Here is a 22,730-nt window from a genome sequence, read left to right as displayed (position 1 = left end):
TCTCTGGTTTAGATCTAATCAAGCCTTTGGGACTTTGTTGGGTGGTATCTGCTCCGGAGAGAATAGATAAAGATATCTCTTGGGCTGGGCAGATGTTCACCTCTGCTCAGAGTCTGGATCTCTATTACTACCACTAGGATGGGGAGCCAACCTTCCAGAGGTCAGGTATACTCCACTGCCCATGAATGTAGCATTCCTGGGATCTGTCTGCAAGTGTAATTCCTAAGTGTAATCACATCCACCTGTTCAATTTCCTAACTCCGCTGCTGGTTGTGTTAACCACCAGACTCTAAGGGAAAGTGAGTTGCACTTTCCTCCATATCTCTAACTCGAAGCCTCCTGAATACAATCTTCTCCGGGCCTGGTACAGTGTCCCCTAGGTTTCTTGATAGGCACTTGCTGGGATAGTGTGGAGATATTTGCTATGATCTCCTGGACTCCAGCAGCAGCAAGCTGCAATGTGATCTACTCAAGATGGCTCACTGCCTCAGTTTTCAGCTTGCCAGTTAAAAAACACAGAGTACTTTTCAAACGCCAGCTTGCTGTGCAGCCCCTGCTTCAGCTAAGTTCAGTCTTCTTTCCTGTTCAATAGGTTTTTTTTTTTTTTTATTTGTTTGGATTTTATTTTGTTTTGTTTTTGTAGCAGCAAATGTTTTTGTAGTCAGGACACTGAGAACTGGAAGCAACACTTTGTTAGTGGCACCATGGCTCAGAGGCATAATTGCCACACTCTGAGCTTCGAGTGCAGCAGGACTCTTACTCTCATACATAAGCAAGTTTTGGGTACATCAAAGCAAGGGAGCTGGTGGAATTCTATTGGAGGGTGCATTTTACATTTTTTATATGGGTACAAGCTTGTCAACAGCCTCAGGACTCTTAGCTCATATAGCTTAGGGACTTTACTGCATTAAACCAAAGGGGATTTTGTTATGCTCCAGGTACTTTGTTCCCTGCTTCTGCTACTAAGGTCATCTTGTTACAGGTACCTGTTTACTCCTACAAGTGTCTATGGTTAAATCTCAGCAAGCATAGCTGCTGTGTGTCAGTATGCAAAATCACAGCCTGTTAAAGCCAGAGTTGGGGACAGGCAGTTAGTGTAGAAATAGGGAATCAGGTTAAATCCAGGAAATGAAGACCGTGAAAGCCTTTGGAAGTTGGAGACTGCCCCTGGGAGAATGGAATGTCAAGGATCCCTGGAGCCCATTGATTACCAAATTTACCTGTCCTTGTCAGGGACTACAGGCAAGGAGCTGCTGATTAATGCCCCCTGGGCCCATATCTCGCTGAATCACTTTGGCCCACCCCCTGCACATTTGGTTCTCACTTTATGCATCTGACCTGCAAAACCAGGCCCAGTCACATAGGCAGGAAGGAGAGATAAGCAGGAAGAGAACTGAGAACAAAAGAGACCTTAACCTATAAAAGATGTGGGGTGCGCACACTTCTTAGGATTTTAGAACATCAGCCATGGCCCCCTTCTCCCTCCCGGGAGAAGTTTGTATTATTGCTACTTTTAAATAAAACCTGCTTAATATGCTTGCCTTGGTGTGCTTCTCTGATGTTATATGTCAACACCTGAGGAAGCAGAACTCATCACCAATAAACGGTGGTATCACTGTCAGCTCTTAAACTGCGAAAGTTTCCATTTTGCTCCACCACATTTTCATGGCTAATTTGTCCATGGTGTTTCTCTATTTGTGTTATCCTTCTCTGTGGCAGTAAACCTGTACTGTGATCACCACTTTTACTAGCTTGGTTCCAATATACTCTTTCTTGTCCTTTGTTCAATGCACCCAAATTCATGGCTTTCTCTGAGTATTGGATTTCAGTGAATCTCCTCTTTCACTCATCACTCCTTTTGCTATAATCCCAAGCCATGAAGCAATTGTAAACATAGCCTTGCTCTACCATCTTTACACAGATGATTGTAGAGCAAAATGAGGACATGAGCACATACATATGCTCAGATGGTTAATTTAATGTATCGACATGACTAGACTATGTGTTCCAATTGTTTAGACAATTTATATACTATGACATTATTTTGTAGATGTTATTAACAAAATCACTTAGGTTTTAGTGAAAGAGATTACAGTTGGTAGTCATCATCCAATTGTTTTCAGGCCGTAAGAGCAGAGGTTTCCCAGAAAAGCAATTCTGAGGTATAAAATAATATAAAACTGCTCCCCCACCCTTTACACTGCAGTCATTTCCCCACCTCCCAACTTACAACCTAGCTTTTCAGTCTGTGAACATCCTAGCTAGCTATTGGTTCATCAGTCAGCTTGCAAGTATCCTTCTCCATTATTGGTCCCCTGTTAGCCTGTGGAATTCCACTGCTGAAGAATGGTTTCCCCGCCTTTTTCACTCTCTCTCCTCCTCACTTTCATGCTCTCTCCTCTTGGCTTTCACTCTTGCGCACACACTCTCTCTTATCCTCTCATTTCCTCTCTTACCCTGCAGGGAGACACTCTGCCTGTTTGCTTAATAAACTCTCTTATGTGAGTTCCCACGTCCAGAGTGGTTTCTGGGTTCTTACATGAGGACTATAACCGAAGTCCTGTCTTTCCTCTCTCTCACACTGCATAAACAGATCTGTTATACAGGTTACTACTGTTTTCTCCTTTTTGAAAAATCCCAGTGTATACTAGGAAAAACTGTAAACACACTCTCAGGCAAATGCAGCATTTTCTTTTCCATTATGAAGTTTCTTTTCCAAACAAAAGCTTAAACACTGAAAAAAGTTAGCTTATCAGATTGCAAGTGTGGGTCTTTGTAGAGCACTCATGAGATTTAAGTACTCAAAGTCTTTTACTCAAAGCAGAAATCCAATGCATTCAATTAATTTTGAATTTGGCACAAATTACAACATTACAGAAAAGAAAATGAAAGAAAAAGGCAGATGGTATATATTAAAAACTTAAGCCTCTGAATTTGAGTCTAGATGATGTAGAAATCTCTACTATTCACCAAAACAAGATCCTAAGAAAAGAAAAAAACAAATAAGACACAGAGGTTACAAATTAATTTTAATTTTAACTGTAAATTTGAATTTTCTCAGTATACATTCAACTGAATCGATTAAGATGAAAATTTTATTTTTAGTACATGTAACTCATAAAGAATACAATGACAGTTAAACTAATCATTTCTACTAGCTTAACTCTCACTTTTTATTTAATTTATTTTAATTAATTTGCAAAAACTAGTTTTCATGGTTAAAATGATGAAGTGAATCCAATTGTCTCTTGTTGGGCCATATCATACCAAGTTAGAGGGGCCAGGTGCTCTTCTATTGTAATGGGAAAGAGAGATGAGGATGGTGGGAACATGAAGTTAAGAGAATAATTCTATAAAATGAGCCCACTGTGCTGACTCCCTCTCCCACGCTGCCTTTGCCAAAAAGCAATCTGCCTGTAGTCCTGCCTGGCCTGAGGAAACAGATGTGTCACATTCCTCAACAAACTGAGGCTGGGGTCAAAGTTCTGGCCATCAGTGTAGATAATGAATGATGAAGAGATGAGGGCTGGTTATCAAAGAAAAGACAATGGCTTGCTAACAGTTAAGGGGTCCCACTTCCTAGCACAATGGGTTGGTCATGATTACCCCCTGTGTTCCTGCTCCTTTGTGCCCTTAGGGAGGGAGTGTCTGAGGTCTATCTTAAATAAAACTTTCTGTGCTTATATCTGAGTTTCTCAGGTGTTTAATCTTCAACACCAGAGAACAAGAACTTGTTCCTGATCTCCAAGACCTGTATCACTATGCTCTTTCTCCATCAACTTACTAAATACTGATAAGAGCTCCTGAGGTCAATTTTAATGAAAAAGACATTTTAATGAAAAAACACCGAGTCAGATTTGTTAACATTTTCTACAAGGTCATAAAACCAGCAAGCAAAGACATAAGTTTGGAAGCCATGCCCTCTAACATCTGAGTCCAATTATTAAGCACTACCCTACAAAAATTATGTTATTACCCTAATGGTATACAAAAGTGCAAAGACTAACATCAGTGTTTCTCTCTCTCTCTCTCTTTCTCTCTTTTAAAGGAAGTGAGATATTTAGGTTTTAACTCAAGGCATGTGATATTTCAAAATGTCTGACATTCCTACTTTAATAACAGGTATGAGGAACATTTAAAATATTTAAAATGTGAAGAGTCAGTTTACCTTTCATTTAAACAGGATTTTAGAAATTTTAATCAACACCACATTTAACAACAAACATATCATTAGATGTGAACTAGCATGAGGCACATTGACTGTATTCATTGGAAATAATTCTTGATATGCCATAAAGGTTAAAAAGTGCTCTGTTCAGCAATTTCTGGCCTCACATTAAGCACTATCTTTTATAATACCTTCCAAAATAGGTTGAATCGAACCATCAACCCCCACAAAGGAAAATTATTTACAGTTGTCATGAATTCTCTTCTGATAAATGAATCTTGTTCTCCCTTCAGTCTCCAATCTCTATTTTGAGTTCCAAATATATTTATTGCTTCCTCCTCGTCCGCTTTCTTGCAACATGATTGAGAAACTTCATGGCATATCTAGCACACTATAATTAATTTATTTTTTAGTGGGTTTCTTAACTTGGAAGTACAAGAAGTCAACCTAAGTTATATTGTTGAATAGATTGAAAGCATAGTCATCTTGACCCTCTCTTCATTCACAGTATGAAAATAAAGTAACTTTTAGTAAATATCTAAAATCATAATACATTAACCAAAACTCAAAGTAACATCAGATCTAGTAATAGTGAACGTTTTATGTGCCTCAGACCATATGGTGCTTTCTCATTAGCTAAAAAGATGTTTTGTAGTAGCTGGTGTTAGGGGCAGTTGTGGCTCATCGATAATTCCCAGAAAAATGCTCCACAGACACGAGATCTCACACAAGGGACTTTATTTTTTATGTGGACGATTCATGTCCGCTCGGGGGGAAAAGAAAGAAGAAAAAGCAAGATGGCGTGTGGCCTCTCCCAGATATTGGAATCTCGCGGGCTCGGAGGAACCAATAGCATGTTAGGACATAATGTGGGAGGCAGGAAGATTACGGCAGCGTAAGCCATAACGTGAGAGGCGGGCCGAAAGCAGATTGACAGGTGGTGGGGAAGCCGGAAATTCCTGTAACAGGAAAGGCGGGCGTAATGCAGATTGACAGGTGGTTGGGAAGCAGGAAATTCCTGTAATGGGAGAGAAAGGTGGCTTTATACCTTACATTCCCCCATTTCCTTTTTTAAAAAAAAAATTTGTTTTTTTTTCTTCCTTTTTTTTGGGTACATGGATGAAGGTCAGTCTTCTGTAATTACTTCCTGCTGGGTGTGGACGTAGAGCTGGTATCATTGTGGTAGGAAGAGTTGGAGACTTGATAGTTTCTCTGGAGGCACATCTGCAGCCAGGCTCCGATTTTTTGTGAGATCCTGATATTTCTGCAATACAAGCTGATTAGTTGACATGGAAGTAAAAGACAGGGGGCTCCCCTTTTTGACTGGCATTCTATTGGAAAAAAAATTCAGTGGTTAGGAAAATTACAAACAGGAATCCAGTCCTCATGGCTGGGCATGGTTGTCTGGTATTTCAATTGTCTGGCTCCCAATTTCTGGAATGGGAGAAAGGGTGGAGGGCTTCATGATCTTCAGTCTGAGACGAAGGGGAAAAGTCCCTTTCCATTCACCAGGTCGCCCACATATGTACTTAATTATAACTAGTACAATTAGGCATATAATTATACCTAGTTTAAAGCTAGAATTTAGGGTGTCATAAATAGACCATTCTGACTTACTATCTAAAGGACAATTTAGCTCTAATTCAGGGAACAGGTGAAGGGGTTTGAGATGATTTAATAAACATCTCAGGGGTGAGTTTGCTGGGTTGGATGTCCTGGATCCCCTGGTAAACTGAGACCCACCTGGCTAGTGATTATTGGCGTCCCAAGAACCACGATGCCAGGCAACCAGAGGTTAGTACAGAGGTTGGTCATCACCAAAACCAGTGTCTAACCAGGCATTAGCCGAGAGAGTTTGAAGACCTGGCCAGGATTTCTAGCAAGACAAAAAAATATAAAAGAGCCTCAAACTCTGAGAAAGAATCTCAGCACCATAAAATCAGGAATCCACCCAGCAACTAGGACCAGCTGTGGGGACCAAAGAGGTACCCCCACACCTCGGCAGTCTTGAGAGCACACAGAGGGGGGCCACGGTGGGAGCGAAGGTGGCGGCAGAGGCAACCGCGGGAATGACCGCTTCTCAGATCAGCCGAGATGTGTTTAAGTGGTCAGGGGCCTGCCTAAGCTGAACTCACCAATTTTGGAGTCCGGTGTTGCATGCAGAAAACTGGGCATCCAGGTAAATGGAAGGTGAGCCTGTACCTGCGGGCACTGGGGCTATCGGATGGGATTTCATTTGCTTAGTCAGCGGAAAAAACCCATCCCGGGTTTTCGTCACCAGATGTTAGGGGCAGTTGTGGCTCGTTGATAACTCCCAGAAAAACGCTCTGCAGACACGATATCTCACACAAGGGACTTTATTTTTTATGCGGACGATTCACATCCGCTCAGAGGAAAAGAAAGAAGAAAAAGCAAGATGGCGCGTGGCCTCTCCCAGATATTGGAATCTCGCGGGCTTGGAGGAACCAATAGCATGTTAGGGAGGCAGGAAGATTACCGCAGCATAAGCCGGAAATTCCTGTAACATGAGAGAAAGGTGGCTTTATACCTTACAGCTGGGTGACAGTATTAGAAATATATGAATATAAGTATGGTATAAAATTGTTTATGACAATTAATGACTATTGCTAGGACAGGGTAACATTTTAGACATCTCAGAATGATAAGACAATTCATTTTCAATTACTTCATGAAAATTATACATTAATTGTATGAATGCTTCAAATGGATAAATTCATTAATACCTGCCACATGTCTATAATATAATGTGCCCTATAAAAAAATATTAGTACATTCAATCTTAAAAATTGTCTTGTAGTTTAGATGCAATTATTCCCATTCTGCAGAAGAAATTTTGGTTCTTAGAGGTTTATTTAAAATCACTTCAAATCACAGATCTTTAGAGGCACAACTGCATTACCTTGCTCAGTGAACTGGAATGGAAAGATAATACAAAGCATTGGTCATGTGTCTGTATGTAGATAAGTTGCACTCACATATTTTGAACAGTTTTCCTTGCTCCAGAGTAACTTCGGATCAGTTTACTTACACTCATATTTCAAATTGTTCACATTTTCCCCTCCTTTATCTTTTTTCCTAAAGGTCACATAGAAGAGTTTCATAAAAAAGCCTTCTGTAGAACTAAACACATTAAGTTGTTTATCCAAAATTTTCTGATAATTATGACAATAAGAGATATTGGAGATATCCCAGAGAAGACATGTGAATCTGGAACCTGAAGTTGATTTAGGAAGGTATTTTTACATGGGAGAGTAATATTTCTCTTCACAATACCTACAAAACATAAAGTGATGGTATGTCTTTCTACATTTTATTTTTCCTTGAAAATTGAATCTGGAAGATACCTTCAAGTTAATTTAGTCCCTTTTATTTTAGCAGGAAATGAGGGTCAGGACACCAACATCTGGAAGCAACACTTTATCAGTGGCATCATGGCCCAGAGGGATAATTCCCAAAGTCTTAATCCATAGCAGAGCAGGGCAAGTTTGGGGTACATGAAAGCATGGGAATTGGTACAATTTTATTGAAGGGTGCATTCTACATTCCTTGTATGGGTACAAGCTTGTCAAGATGGTATCTTTATCTCAGACTGCTTAGGAACTTTTACTGCATTAAGCCTAAAGGGGGATTGTTCTGTTCCCATTGCTTTGTTTCCTGCTTCTGCTACTGTGGTTATCAGTTACAGGTACCTGTTACCGGCTGCAAGCCTCTGTGGTTAAATCTCAGTAAGCAGAGCTGCTGTGTGTGCAAACCACAGCCTGTCAGCTCATAGACTGCTAAAGCTCCCATTTTGCTCTACCACATTTTAGGTTGAATTGTGTCCTTCCAAATTTCGTACATTACAGCCTTATTCCCAATGCAAGTGTATTTAGAGATAGGAAAAGAGGTACTTATTGTTAAATGAAATCATAAGAGTGTGACCCTAATCCAATAGGTGTCCTTGTCAAAAGAGAAGGAGACCCCAGGATGCTTGCAGAGAGTAAAGTTCACGTGAGACCAAGGTTTAGAAGGTGGTCATCTGCAAGCCAAACAGAGTCTAGGAGAATCTCTCACTCCACTGGCATCTTGATTTTGTATCCCCAATCTCTAGAAGTGAGAGGGAAATTTTTTTTTCTGCTGTTCAGGTGTTCAATCTGTGGTGTTTTCTTATGGAAGTTCTAGGAAATAAGAGAGTTTTTTCACATTTTACTAAAGTCAGAATCATGACCTAAATGGGAAGAAGTTTTCCAAAGACATGAAGCCAATTATAAATAAAAAATGAATAACATTGGACACACCATTTATATCCATCGTGTTATTTTAGACCCTTACTGAGGTATTTAATAAGACCTATTACCCTTAAAAAGTTCAAATGCATTCACTCATTCCTGTCTTTAATAATTCTGAAGATGAAAGGTGACCAAAATGAATATAGCACTTGTCCTTACAAACCTGAAAGAACCTGAAAGAATAAGAACTTTTAACAATCTGATCTCCTTTCCCTTTGCTAGCCACTACCCAGTGCATGATTTTATAACTAAGGATGGGAGCAACACAGTTCAGTTTTCTCTAGTCACTTGCCTTCAGTAGAATTCATTCTGCTTTTGCTTTTCATTGGCATGTGGGCAAAGTGTACTGTAAAGACAAGGACTGCTTCTGCTAGAAGAGGATTAGAACTTGACAGACTATCCTGACCAGGTAAATAATTTCCCACTGAGAACATAGAATATAACTGGAAAGATTTAAACAGATACTTTTTCAATACTATCTTTAGTTTTAATCTTCTAATTATAAAATATGAGAACCCATAGAAAAATGTAAATGAGAAAGATATAGAATTTCATTTATTTCAATGCATATACTTCACCTATTAAGAAATAGGATACTGCCTTTCCTAAATAACTAGATAGTTCTTTTTTTTCCCCTTGGAGAGTAACCACTATTTTAATTATATACCATTTGCTTACTTGTTTTATATTTTTATAGTTTTACATATAACTCGATGCACAGTACACCGTAGTTCTGCTTGTTTTTGGAGCTATATGTAAAGAAAGTGATACTATATGTGCCCTTTTTTCTAATTTTACTTATTCAAATTTTTACTTGTTGAGAGTCATACAGGTTAATTTATGGTAGTTATAATTCATTCTTTTGTGTGTTGTAAACATTTCAATGTTTGTAAATGGCATAGCTCATGAGTAATGGACATTAGGTGGTTTCAATTTTTGGAAAATATGAATAATGCTGTTATGGGACTTCTTAAAATATACTCATGTTGCCTGGTTCATAATGTCTGTGAATTTACTTAGAATATTAACACATATAATTTATTGACTTAATTGATTAATGGCAAAACATTTTCCAGTGATTGAACCATTATACATCGCCAACAGTGTACTAGAGTTCTAGTATCTCCTTATCTTGGGTGTAATCAATCAATATGTTTTTCTTTTATACATCCTAACAGGCATGCACTACATCTTATTGTAGTTTCAGTTTTTATTTCCCTGACTACAAATGAGGCCAAACAACTTTTTCTGTTTATAGGTCATACCATAACCCTGTTTTTTGATGTGTGTGTTTAAATCTCATACTCAATTTTTGGACTAACCATCCATATGAATTTTACGTAATTTTCTAAATACAAGTCATTTTTGGTTAAATATATACCTTTTCTAAGGTATATATTTGGTTAAATATATACCTTTTTTCTAGTTTTACTTATTCAAATTTTTATTTGTTGAGAGTCATACAGGTTAATTTATGGTTAGTTTATGACTTCCCAAAAAGTCTTTAAGAATATCTTTTGAATAGAATCTTTCATTTGAATATAGCAGAATTTATTAACATTTTGCTTTTATGATTATTGCTTCCTATGTTCTGTTTAAGAAATTGGTCCTTAATATGGGAATCAAAATTATTGTCTTTTTGGTCTTTTTAGAACCTGTATTAATTTGGATTTTTCCATTTAGACATACAATCCATGTGGAATTAATTGTGCCTGGTTTTGTGGTATGAGTCAAGTTCTATTTTTTTTTTTTAATGTATGTATCCTGTTTTGCCAGCACCACTTAGTAAAATAAGATCATTTTTCTCTTTCCCATAGAGTTTCACTATTATCATAAAACACGTGTCAATATATCTGTTTACGAACTTCATTGGTTGTCTATCATTATACTTCTACTATACCATCCTAATTATTAGCTCAAAAGTTTTGATATTTCATGAAAAGAATTTCTACAACTTATCTTTTTCTTTTTCAAAAGTGCTAACCTATTCCTGAGTCTCACATTTATGTATATGATGCAAACATTTTTTCAAGTTAAGAATTTAGTGATCTATGATTAAATGATGAATCTGTGTAAAATTTGCATAATTCAATACTATACTTTCTGAACCATGAATACACAATAAGAACAAAATAGAGGAGAGAAAGTTTATTTGAGTCTCATAGTTTCAGAGATCTGAATCTACAGATAGTTGACTCCATTACTCTGGGCCCAAGGTGAGGCAGCACATTATAGGGGAAGGACACAGAGGAGAAAAGTTGCTCTCTTCTGGCAGTAAGAAGGAAGTGGATGGTGGAGAGGGGATGAGAGACAGAAAGAGAGGGAGGGATTGGAAGTGTGCAAGTGGGAGAGAAGGGTCTGCAGGGAAGATATACCCTTGCTGGGCACACCCCTAGTGCTCCACCTCCTCCCGTCTTGCTCCACCTGCCCACAGTTAGCACCGAGTTAGTTCATTCTAACTAGGATGGACTGATTAGGTTCCATCTCTCACAATCTAATCATTTTACCTCTGACTGTTCTTGCATTATCAGGAATTTTCAGGGTATATGACCTATTTGAACCCGAACAAACTTTTAAGTAGTTATTTTTGTATTTTCCACTAACTAATGATATATTAAACTTATAAAAGTATTATTTTCCCTCCCAGTCTTTTATTTATTTATTTTAAAAAATACTTTTTAGTTGTAGATGGACACAATATCTTTTCATTTTCTTTTTTTTTTTTTTATTTTCATGTAGTGCTGAGGATGGAACCCAGTGCCCCACACGAAGGAGACAAGCACTCTACCATTGAGCTGCAGCCCCAACCTCCTCCCAGTCTTTTAAACTCATTCTTTTTATAGACTTACTACAGTGGCTAAGACATTGATACAGTGCTGACTAAAAACAGCATGATCAGGCAAATTTCCTCATTCCTGCTAAGATTAAAATAATGAACCATCGATTCTGTTAATTATGGTTAGTATTGCTTTGTATTTTTATGCATAGCTTCGTCTTCTCTGAAAATTCCATGTCCTCTTTTTTCTTCTTCAACCAACTCTACAATAATAGTTGTCATATTGCTTGTTAGTTGCAAGAGAATATAATTATTCAGTGATGAAACAAAACCACACTGAGTGAGAAAATTTACTGTTACCAATGAAGGCCTATTAGGTGAGATGACACGAAGCTCCGATTGTGATATGCTGAGGAAACACTAAGTCACTTATGTTGTATTTTAGTTGAGAGGGCAATCATGGGAAGTATCAAAAAAACTAAACAAAATTAAGATGGTTCACTTAAGGGTGTGGGTTGATTATATTATCCGAAAAGTTCAATGTGTACAAATGGTATAAAATATTATAAAGGATAGATTAATGTTAGTTTAATTGGTATAAAGAATAGATGCATGTTTGCTTAATATCTTAATTTTGGAAATTTTTATGTAAGTTTGGAATTATATCAACATAAAGTTTTAAAAATAAATTTTAAAAAAATGCAGTTTATTTCCTCCATTACCCTCTCTATTCAGCAAATAAGTCAAGGAAAAACACTTTATTTTGTATTCCTGAATTTTGTTCTCCCCTAAATTTTGGTCGGAGAACTATAACCATATTTTGTAAAAAGTTTCCCAATACTTTCAAAGATATACAAGAATAGTGGTTCAAATTTTTCAATCTGTCATTACTGGAATTACAAGTTAATTTCATCTTTTATTAATATAAATTTAATGAAATATTCAAGTGCAGAGAAAAAATATACAAAAATATTATGGTTTCTTTTGTAACCACAACCCGAGTTTTCAAATTGATAAACTTGGTATTCTTTTCTTCTTTTTGATAGCATTAAAAATATATATTCCAGTTTATTTTTTAGTTATTTCTATTTATTCCTTTGTAGATATATAAAAAATCCTTCTTTGGATTTCCAAGCATGATGTTATGCTTAAAATATAAAAATGTCTCCATAAACAATAGATAGCATTGTTCCCATGGGTGTCGATTTTGTATAGATGATAAATACTATGTCCTTCCACAATTTCCTTCTTTATCAATATTAGTAAATTTATTCATGCTGACATTGCATTTATTTAGTTTTTAATAGTGCATTGTAATTATATGTAATGGTGGGAATCCCTATGCTATGTTTGTATATACACATAACATATTTTCATCAATCTCATTTCCTAGCGCCTTCCCTTTTCCTTACCTCCTTCCTCCTCCTGATCTACTTGTCTACTGTTCTTCCTTCTATTATTATTATTATTTAAATTAGTACATTATAATTATACATATAAGCTGTATTCATTGTGGTATATTCAGACAGGCATAATTTGGTATTATACAATTGTGTGACTATATTACAATTAATTGACCCAATTTCTTGCTTTTGAAAATGTCAGAGTATCTCCATTTCCCTACTATGAATGATACTTCAATTAATATGCTTCCATTATGACTTGTGCATATGGCAAGAGTTATGTTAGGACCAAGAGAATAGGGAATTTTCTGAAAGATAGAGTTTTTGGGGTGTAAGGAATTTGCCTATGTATCTTTACTAGGTACTTCCAAATTTCTTTCAAGTGCTTGTACAATATGTTGCTTCCTTAAGCATTCCATGAGATTTATAGTCTTGCTGAAACTTGATCTTATCAGACTTAAAATTTTGCCAATCTGATAGTTACCTAATTGTTCAATTTGCATTTCTCTAATAACTACTGAAGTTTGAAATCTGTTCAGTGTTTATTTTCTACTCAAATTCTGTGATTTGCTGGTCTTAACTTTGCCTGTTGTTTTATGGGACTGTTTATTAATTATACATATTGCAAATATTACTCCAGTGTATGGCATAAATTTTTGTCTTATAGTACTATTTTTAGATCAGAATGTGAAAAATAATTTTTTTTTTGGTACCAGGGATTGAACTCAGGGACACTTGGCCACTGAGCCACATTCCCAGTCCTATTTTGTATTTAATTTACAGACAGGGTCTCACTGAGTTATGTAGTGCCTCAATTTTGCTGAGGCTAACTTTGAACTTCCAATCCTCCTGCCTCAGCATCCTGAGCTGCTGGGATTACAGGTGTGTGCCACTGTGCCTGGCAGAAATTTGAAATTTTATTAAAGCAAAATTTAACTCTTTCTAAGATGTGATTTTTGTATATTAAGAAATTCACTATTGGGCTGAGGAGGTAGCTCAGCTGGTAGAGTGCTTGCCTCGCAAGCACAAGGCCCTGAGTTTGATCTCCAGTACCGCAAAAAAAAAAAAAAAAAAAGAAACGCACTATAGTGCCATAAATGAATTTTGCCATACTTTTTATTTAAACTATCTAATATCTTGTTTTTCATATTTAGAATTTTGTTTTGGGGGGAATATTTTACATTGTGAGTATAGTAATACTTTCTTTTACTACAAGAAAAGACATTTACCACCATAAACATACCTATCTAAAATATATAAATATTGTCATATACAGATGATCCCCAACTTACAATGGTTGATTATGTGATTTCTCTCTTTATGATGGTGAAAAAGCAATACAAATTCAGTAAAATTGGAACTTTAAATTTGGGTTTTGATATTTTTTGAACTAGAGATGTATAATAGGTTGCTCTTCTGTTAGTGGGCAGCCCCAGTAGCCTTGAAGCTCCCAGTGAGTCAGCTCATCACCAGGGTGAACAACTGGTACTCTACAGGGTGCTATCTGAGCTATGAGGTTTAATAGGTTAGGGTATTAACTGCATTCTGACATCATATTTCCAACATATGATGGATTTATTGAGATGTAATCCCATTGCAGGTTGAGGAGTATCTGTCCATTGCAAGTCAAGGAGTATCTGTGTTGCGTCTGCATTTGCCTCAGTGATTTCTTGTGCTACTAGTTTGTTTCTCATTTCAATTTCACAGAGATGGTTGGTTGTGCTTCTGGTCATTTTGATGTTTTCCACTAGTCCATTAATCTAAACTTGAGTAGATAATTTTCTTTCATTTTTAAACCCATTTTGTAATATGTTTTACTACCTTAAAAGCAATTGCCAGTTTCTCACCCATTCTACCTGTCTGTAGTGCTCTTTGTAATGACCTATGGACCCAGACTGATGGAGCAACCATCTCCCTGAAGTCTGTGGTCCCTGCCCCAAAGAAGGGGAACCTCTGTGTATTTTGCAGTAGTACTTCAATTTTCAAGCATGGAGGAGCATTTGTCAATATGCTACAAATGCATTGGCCCTAGCTAGCCATTTTAGTTTACTCAATCATAAGAGAGCAAGAATATGCAATCCTACCATGTGCCTTCAAATAATATTATAATACTTTCTAATCAATGTGTGAAATTTGACACAGTATGATTCTATCTGTTCTTTCATACTCGGTGATCTTGTTATGTATTTTGTTTTTGTATATGTTGTTAACCAGCATAATACATTTTCTTTTTTTTCCTATTGGAAATCAATTGCCTTTTATTACATAAAATAATATTAATAAATGGAAATATTTACTTCTATAAATAAATGAATTAAAAAAAGAAAGAAGAAAATGTTCTAGTAAACCTTCCCTTCCTCTTCCTCTTTTTTTTTGATAATTACCTGATTTTGTTTTTTTCTAAATTTTTAAAATTATTATTTTATTTTTACAGACTGCATTTTGATTCATTGTACACAAATGGGTTACATTTTTTCATTTCTATGGTTGTGCACAATGCAGATTCATACCATTCGTGTAATCATACATGTAAGTAGGATAATGATGTCTGTCTCATTCCACCATTTTTTATACCCTTGCTCCCTCCTCCCTCTCATTTCCTTCTACATAATTGAAGTTCATCTTATTCTTTATTCCTTCCTCTATAGGCATCTTAGTCCATTTTCTGTTACTATAATAAAATACCAGAGACTGGATAATTTAGAAAGGAAAGAAATTCATTTGGGTTCATGATTCCAGAGACTGTGAAGTTCAAGATCAGGTAGTCACATCTGTTCAGTTTCAGGTGAAGAACCCATGTTACTTCATCTCACTGTGAGAAGTGAAAAGGCAAGCAGGAATTCACAGAAGAGGCAAAACACAAGGAATGGACTTGCTTTATAGCAACCCACTAAAATGGTAACTAATCCAGCCCTAAGAAAGAAAGAACCCACTCACAGGAGAAAGGTATTAATCTATTTATGAGCATACCCCTCTCATTTCCCACTAATCCCCAACCTTCCAACACTACCATTTTGAGGAATCAATATTTCAACACATAAACTTCAGGGGATTATGTGAAAACCATAGTATTTTTTGTTCCTTGGCTCCCCCCTCCAAAACCTATGTCTTTTTCACAAGGCAAAATTTATTCTTTCCTTCTTAATAAGCCCAATATATAAGTTTTGGCATCAATGCAACAGTCCAATATCCAGACTAATCTGGGATTCAAGACAAGCTCCTTCTAGTTAACAAGTTTTCTACTCTCAACATACATTATACAGTGATAGGATAGATATTCCATTTTCAAAAGGGAGAAATAGGCCAGAAGGAAGAAGTGGCAGGTCCCAAACGTGTGACACCTACTAGGGCAGATGTGTCTTAAAGTGGAGGGTAATCTTTCATTTCATATACCGCCAGGTAGACAACCGGGGAAGGAATGGTTGCCTAAGGCCTCAGGTAATCCTGCCACCAAAACCTTGCTGGGCTCAGCCCTCTCTTGGTTGGAGTTGCCCAGGGGTACATAAACTTCTTCATGCAGCCCATAGCTCTACTGTTCTGCAGTCCTGGTGGTAGTTTTATTCCCAAGGCTCCATTAAACATTGACTTGGGAGGGACTCTCTGTGGTGCTTCACCCTTGCAGGAAGTGGCCCCTGAGAAGTTGGCTATATCCTTTGGAATCTAGATGAAGACTGCCATGCCTCCATAGCTCTTGAATTCTGCAGTCCTGCAGAATTAGCACCATGAGAGCAAAAATGCTACCAAGGCTTACAAATAGCATCCTCTGAGGTGGTGGTCTGGCCCACATCTGGGGCTTCTTGAGCCATGGCTACTCTGTGCTCATATATAGAAAGGAGAGTTCTGTGGTAGTCCTGGGGGCTACATGTGAAGGGCACTCCTGATTAGTCTTTGCTGCTATTCTCTTCTAGAACTCTAGGAAAAGGAAGATTGAAGATATCTAAAATGTCCTCGGGGTCTTTTTACCATTGAAATCTGTTGTGCATTTAAATAATCCTTGCTGTATTCTGTATCCCAGCTTTCTAGATATTTCCAAATGGGGGTATATTGGGGTTAACTAGGTTGCAGTATTACAGGGCATAGAAGTCTTCATATCATGATTTATGGCTGTCTTTAGTCTTAGAGGAATATGGAAAATTATTATGAAAATACTGAGCTTGCCTAAATGGATCATATTATCTTTAAGGGTAAAAGACATGGCTATTTCCAAGAGCCACAAGGGATACATTACATTTTTGTTATTAATACCAGATTTTAGTCTTATTTGGAACTGATTTGCTGACACTGTTAGTGCTTATCAGACACTTTTGCCCACCTGTATGGCCTAGTCCTACCTTTAGAAAAATAAAGAGAATGAAAGTGGTGGTAAATGAACTTTTTGTTCTCAGGCTAGAGAGGGAATAAACTTGTCTTTGATAGAATTTCTGGAGGGCAGCTAGACATTTAATACATAGTCTGAAATAAAAACTACACTCACATAATAAATTTTATAGAAAGTCTCTAAATTCTTCCTATTTTCATCCAAGTCTTCACTGGTGTGTAAAGGAAATTAAGTCATATATGAAGAGAGTGATGCTTATATTTCCCTGTTAGGAAATCTCTCTCTCTCCCCTCCCTTACCCTCTTCCTATCTCTGTAAGCTTCTCCTATATCTCTTTGCTCTGTCTTCTCTGGCTCTTTCTCAAATTCTCTCCCAATGAACATTTCAGCAACTCATTTAATATACAAAAAAATGGTAACATTAAGGGAGCAACTGTTATTAATAACTGGCTGGTAGAAGGTTCCCATGTACCAGATTTTCTGACAGTCTCTCATGTACATTATTCACTTACTCCTTCAACAAATGATTTGTGAGGACTTTCAATTTTCAATCACTGGTTTAGGTGAGATGGTGTGCCTAATATTCAGTAATACTAAAATAGTCCCTGTCTTACTGAACTTAATTCTGTTGATAACACTAGACGATAGTAAGTAAACATTTTTATATAGTGTAAAGTTTTAGAGTGTAATAATTGCCATGGTGTGAAGGAAATGACGTGAATGATGTTATAGAGGGTGACTACAATGAGAAGGGTGGCGGCAGCTGTAAGTAATGCAAACAAAAGTTTTCTATAGGGATGTGCAATTTTTTCAATTTTTTCTGAGATCAGAAGGGTAACAATCAAAACTACCGTGGTATTAGAGAAAAAACACTCCAGACAGAGGAAATAGTACAAGACTGAGACTGGAATGGAATTTCTATATTGAAGAAATAAAACAAATATTACATTTATCTCCCAAATACCTTTCCAATACTTCCTTCTAGAATTTTTTCTAATAATATTATTTCTGGGAACTAAAGCTCAGAGAGATAAGTTGCCCAAGGCCTCAGAAATGGCAAAGGCCTAGATTAGTCAAAGTTAACCTCAGAAACCTAGCACTACCCCATAAGGTCACAGACTGTAAATGCTCCTATATTCACTCCTTGAACACCCTCTAATGAATCTTCTGGGCTCATTTGCCTGCCCTCCTTACATACAGTGAGTGATGAGCACTCTAAGGGCAAAAGTTTAGCCTTGCATCCAGACCTCTATTTCCCTATATTCACTTTATACCCATGTGATCATTATCTTCGGATGCAACAATTTTATAAACTTTGTTTATCTCAGTTTCAGGGCATTTGTAAGTGATTCCCTTTCTTACTGAAATATACTTTTCTTCATCTGGCACCTAATCACTGACTCTTACTATTCAGATCTCATTTAAAATGATAATACTTCATAGAGAGACTTTTCTTTTATTCTCTTTTCTTTTTTTCTTTTAATCATTATCCAAAATTGAAGTACAACCTTTCATTTCTCAGGCTGTACACTATGTAGAGTCACACCATTCATATAATCATACATGTACATAAGGCAATGATGTTTGTCTCATTCTACCATCTTTCCTTCTCCCCACACCCTCCCCTCCCCTCATTTCATGCTACACAATCCAAAGTTCTTCCATTCTTCCTGTATCCCCCCACCATTATGTATCAGCATTCACTTATCAGAGAAAATATTTGGCCTTTGTTTTCTTGGGTTTGGTTTATTTTGCTTAGCATGATATTCTCCAACTCCATTCATTTATCTCCAAATGTCATAATTTCATTATTCTTTGTGGCTGAATAATATTCCATTGTGTATATATACCACAATTTCTTTATTCATTCCTCTGTCAAAGGGCATCTAGGTTGGTTCCACAATCTAGCTATTGTGAATTGAGTTGCTATGAACATTGATGTGGCTGCATCACTATAGTACCCTGATTTTAAGTCCTTTGGGTATAGGCCAAGGAGTGGGATTGCTGGGTTGAATGGTGGTTCCATTCCAAGTTTTCTAAGGAATTTCCATATTGCTTTCCAGAGTGGTTGCACCAATTTGCAATGCCACCAACAATGAGTGTACCTTTTACCTCACATCCTCACCAACACCTATTTGTTACTTGTATTCTTGAAAAACTCAAATTACCAAAATTTATGATGAAAAAGAAAATATCAAGAGAGGCACTATTGAAATACAAAACATATTAGAAGCTATTTTAAAAATCTATACTGCAACAAAATAGAAAATTTCAAAGACATAGACAAATTTCTAGAGACTTGTGATTCACCCAAACTGAATCAGGAGGACATATACAATTTAAACAGATCAATTTCAAACAATGAAATAGAAGATACCCTCAAAATCCTAACAACCAAGAAAAGTCCAGGACAAGATGGATTCTCAGCTGGATTCTCAGCTGAGTTCTACAAGATCTTTAAAGAAGAACTAATACCAATACTCCTCAATGTATTCCATGAAATAGAAAAGGAGGAAACAACTTCTAACTCATTCTATGAAGTAGTATCACCCTGATACTAAAACCAGACAAAGACACATCAAAGAGAGAAAACTTCAGACCAATATCCCTGCTAAACATAGTTGCAAAAGTTCTTAACAAAATTCTGGCAAATCATATACCAAAATATATTAAAAAGATAGTGCATCATGATCAAGTGGGGCTCATCCCAGGGATGCAAAGTTGGTTCAACACCTGGAAAACAATAAATGTAATTCATCACATCGATAGACTCTAAGAATCCTATGATCATTTCAATAGATGCAGAGAAAGCATTTGATAAAATAAAGCACTCCTTCATGCTCAAAACGCTAGAAAAAATAAGGATAGTAGGAACATACTTCAACATGGTAAAGGATATCTATGCTAAGATCAAGGTCAACATCATTCTAAATGGAGAAAAATTGAAAGCATTTCCTCTAAAAACTGGAACAAGGCAGGGATACCCTCTTTTGCCACTTCTATTCAACATTGTCCTTGAAACACTAGCCACAGCAATTAGGCAGACCAAAGAAATTAAAGGGATACAAATAGGAAAAGAAGAACTCAAACTATCACTATCTGCTGATGACATGATTGAATATTTAGAGTAGGACTTTTCTAACCAATCAAATTTACTGCTCCAGTTCTTCAGATTCTAGCCACAGTGGGGTAACAGAGAACTGATTTATCCTCCTATCAGAAAAACAAGTAAAAATAGAGGGAAAAAACTGACAGTGTCATAGTGTTTCTTAGTAGACAACAGGAAATGAAGGATAGTGATCCCTGAAATGGGAGGATCAAATATGAGTCTTCAGTTGCCCTAGGTAAAAACCTGGAGAGAGCTTCCAAACTGCAGAGCAGGAAGGTACCACCCAGACAGAACCTAGTGAAGTCCCTGAGTTGAGAACTCCGAGCAGGTTTGGGGGAGGTCAAGGCAATTTGTAGGGCACAGTAAGAGAGATCAGGGAGAGATTTGGCTAGTTGTATGGAGACTTCCTCAAGTCTTCAGCTGAAAACAGCTGAGTGGTACATGCATGTGAGGAAATTTATCAGGGTCTAAAATAAAACCATCAAAAAGGAGCAACTAGAACAATTGTTGGGGCAAATGAAAAGCAGGGGATACCTCAAGGGAACTGGTAATAGTAGAATCAATTTGGAAAACAGTCTGAGGATTTCTTAAAACATTGACATATACCTGCCATACAACCTAGCCATTTTTTCTCCAGTGTATTTATGCAAAAATATGAGCATATATTCACACAAAATTTTGTGCAGAAATTTAGTTGCAATAGTGAAAAACTGGAAATAATTCAAATGTGCATCAAAAGGTGAGTAGATTAAACTATTGCAGTAAACCTATGCAGTGCCATTCCACTAAGCATTAAAAACAGGAGGGAATTGCCAGCACAGTGGCTCACACCTGTAATCACAGTGGCTCTGGAGGCTCATGCAGGGCAATTGCAAGTTCAAAGTCAGCTTCAGCAAATGTGAGGTGCTAGGGAACTCAGTGAGACCCTCTCTCCAAATAAAATACAAAATGGGGCTGTGGGATGTGACTCAGTGGTTGAGTGCTCTGAGTTCAATCCTTGGTACAAAAAAACAAAAAACAAAACAAAACAAAACAAAAACAGGAGGAAAGTATGGATACATTCACCTGAAACTGGATGAAACTAAAAGAAATTATTGAGTGAGGTCAGACCCCTCCACAAAATAATGCATAAAGTATGATTCCATTCATATAAAGTTTCAGAAAATGAAACCTAATGAATCCTGACAAATAATAACCCCACGTAGCAGAAAGTGCCTGGGGAGGAAGTCAAAGTGGCACAGGAGAATGACAAAGGGAAGAAAGAAATGAGGGCTTGATGGATATGTTTATCTTAACTGCGGTGCTTATGTTATTTGTGTTTCAAAACATCAAGTTGTGCACTTTACGTTCAGTCTGTTGACCTCCATTAATCTATAAAAATTAGCAAAATATCAACCCACATCCCATACAATCTTCTTCCCATTTCCCTACTGCATATGCACTACTATATAATTCTTTCACTCATCCTTCAAAAAATGTTTCTGTTGTCTTTTGCTATATCAAAAACTACTTCAAAGCATATTGGTTTATTATACTGACACTTATTTTCTCATGCATGTATAGTCTAGAAAGAGGTGTGGAAAACTTTCTCTGCTCCAGTCAGTACTGGCTGGGGCAGCTCAGAAACAGGGGAATTGGAATCATCTGATGATCTAGTCTCTTATACAGTTTGTAATGGACTACCTGTTGGCTGAGTGATGACCAGAACATGAACACATGACTTTCCATGTGACTGCTTGTCTTCCGCACAGCACTGTGTATGGATTTCAAGGAAGAGACAAGATATTATATCACTTTTTATGACATAAACTTGGAAAGGATGCAGCATCACTTACATCTTATTTTGTTCTTGAAATCAAATTGCTTAATCTCCTCATACTCAAGAGGAGAAAAATTAGATTTCTTTTTAATGGGAAGAGTATAAGAATTTGCAGATACATTTTAAAATGTGTTAACTAAGTGATAATTTATAACTATGTATTAATTTTTGTGTTAACTTTCTTCTTAATTTGTCTCAATTCTTCAAGGATGGGTACTTTCATATGTAGTCATTTAATTAACTGATTAATTAATACAAGAAGCTATCTTTTTAATTGATGAATTTTTAAAAATTATTCTAAGAAATAAACCTACAGTTTACATGGTATACAGTTCCAGTGGGTCCATAGCCTCACCTGCCTAAACTCATTGTTTTTACTTTTTTTTTTTATACCCAAGTGAAACAGGGCTCTAAGATTAAAACTCATCTCCAATGATGCTAGTGGATCAATTGTTAAATGCTATGCACTATTTATTTGGAATGCCTTCATTAGAAATGTGATGATGCATATGAAAAATAAATGCAAGGATATCAAATCTATTTTTTGTAATATATATCTTCTGCATTTCCTAATTAACATTTTCATGTAAAAAATGCTAATATTTTCAATCTATTTAGCATGAGGGATCCATTTGTTCAGTTTCTTGGAAAATTAAAGGCAATTTGGGAGTGAAGTAGTACAGTAATATCTGAATGCATAATTGAAAATTAATTACTGAAAGACTACTGGAATAATGAAAAGTCTTTACCAATAGTTCCCACAAAATTGCGGGAATTAAAAATGCTTGTCTACTCCATGTATTTTGTGTATTATACATAACAAATACAGTTAATGGAAAAATATTCCTT

This window comes from Sciurus carolinensis, chromosome 8, assembly GCF_902686445.1.
Source record: "Sciurus carolinensis chromosome 8, mSciCar1.2, whole genome shotgun sequence".
NCBI classification, from domain to species: domain Eukaryota; kingdom Metazoa; phylum Chordata; class Mammalia; order Rodentia; family Sciuridae; genus Sciurus; species Sciurus carolinensis.
This window is presented reverse-complemented; position numbering follows the sequence as displayed.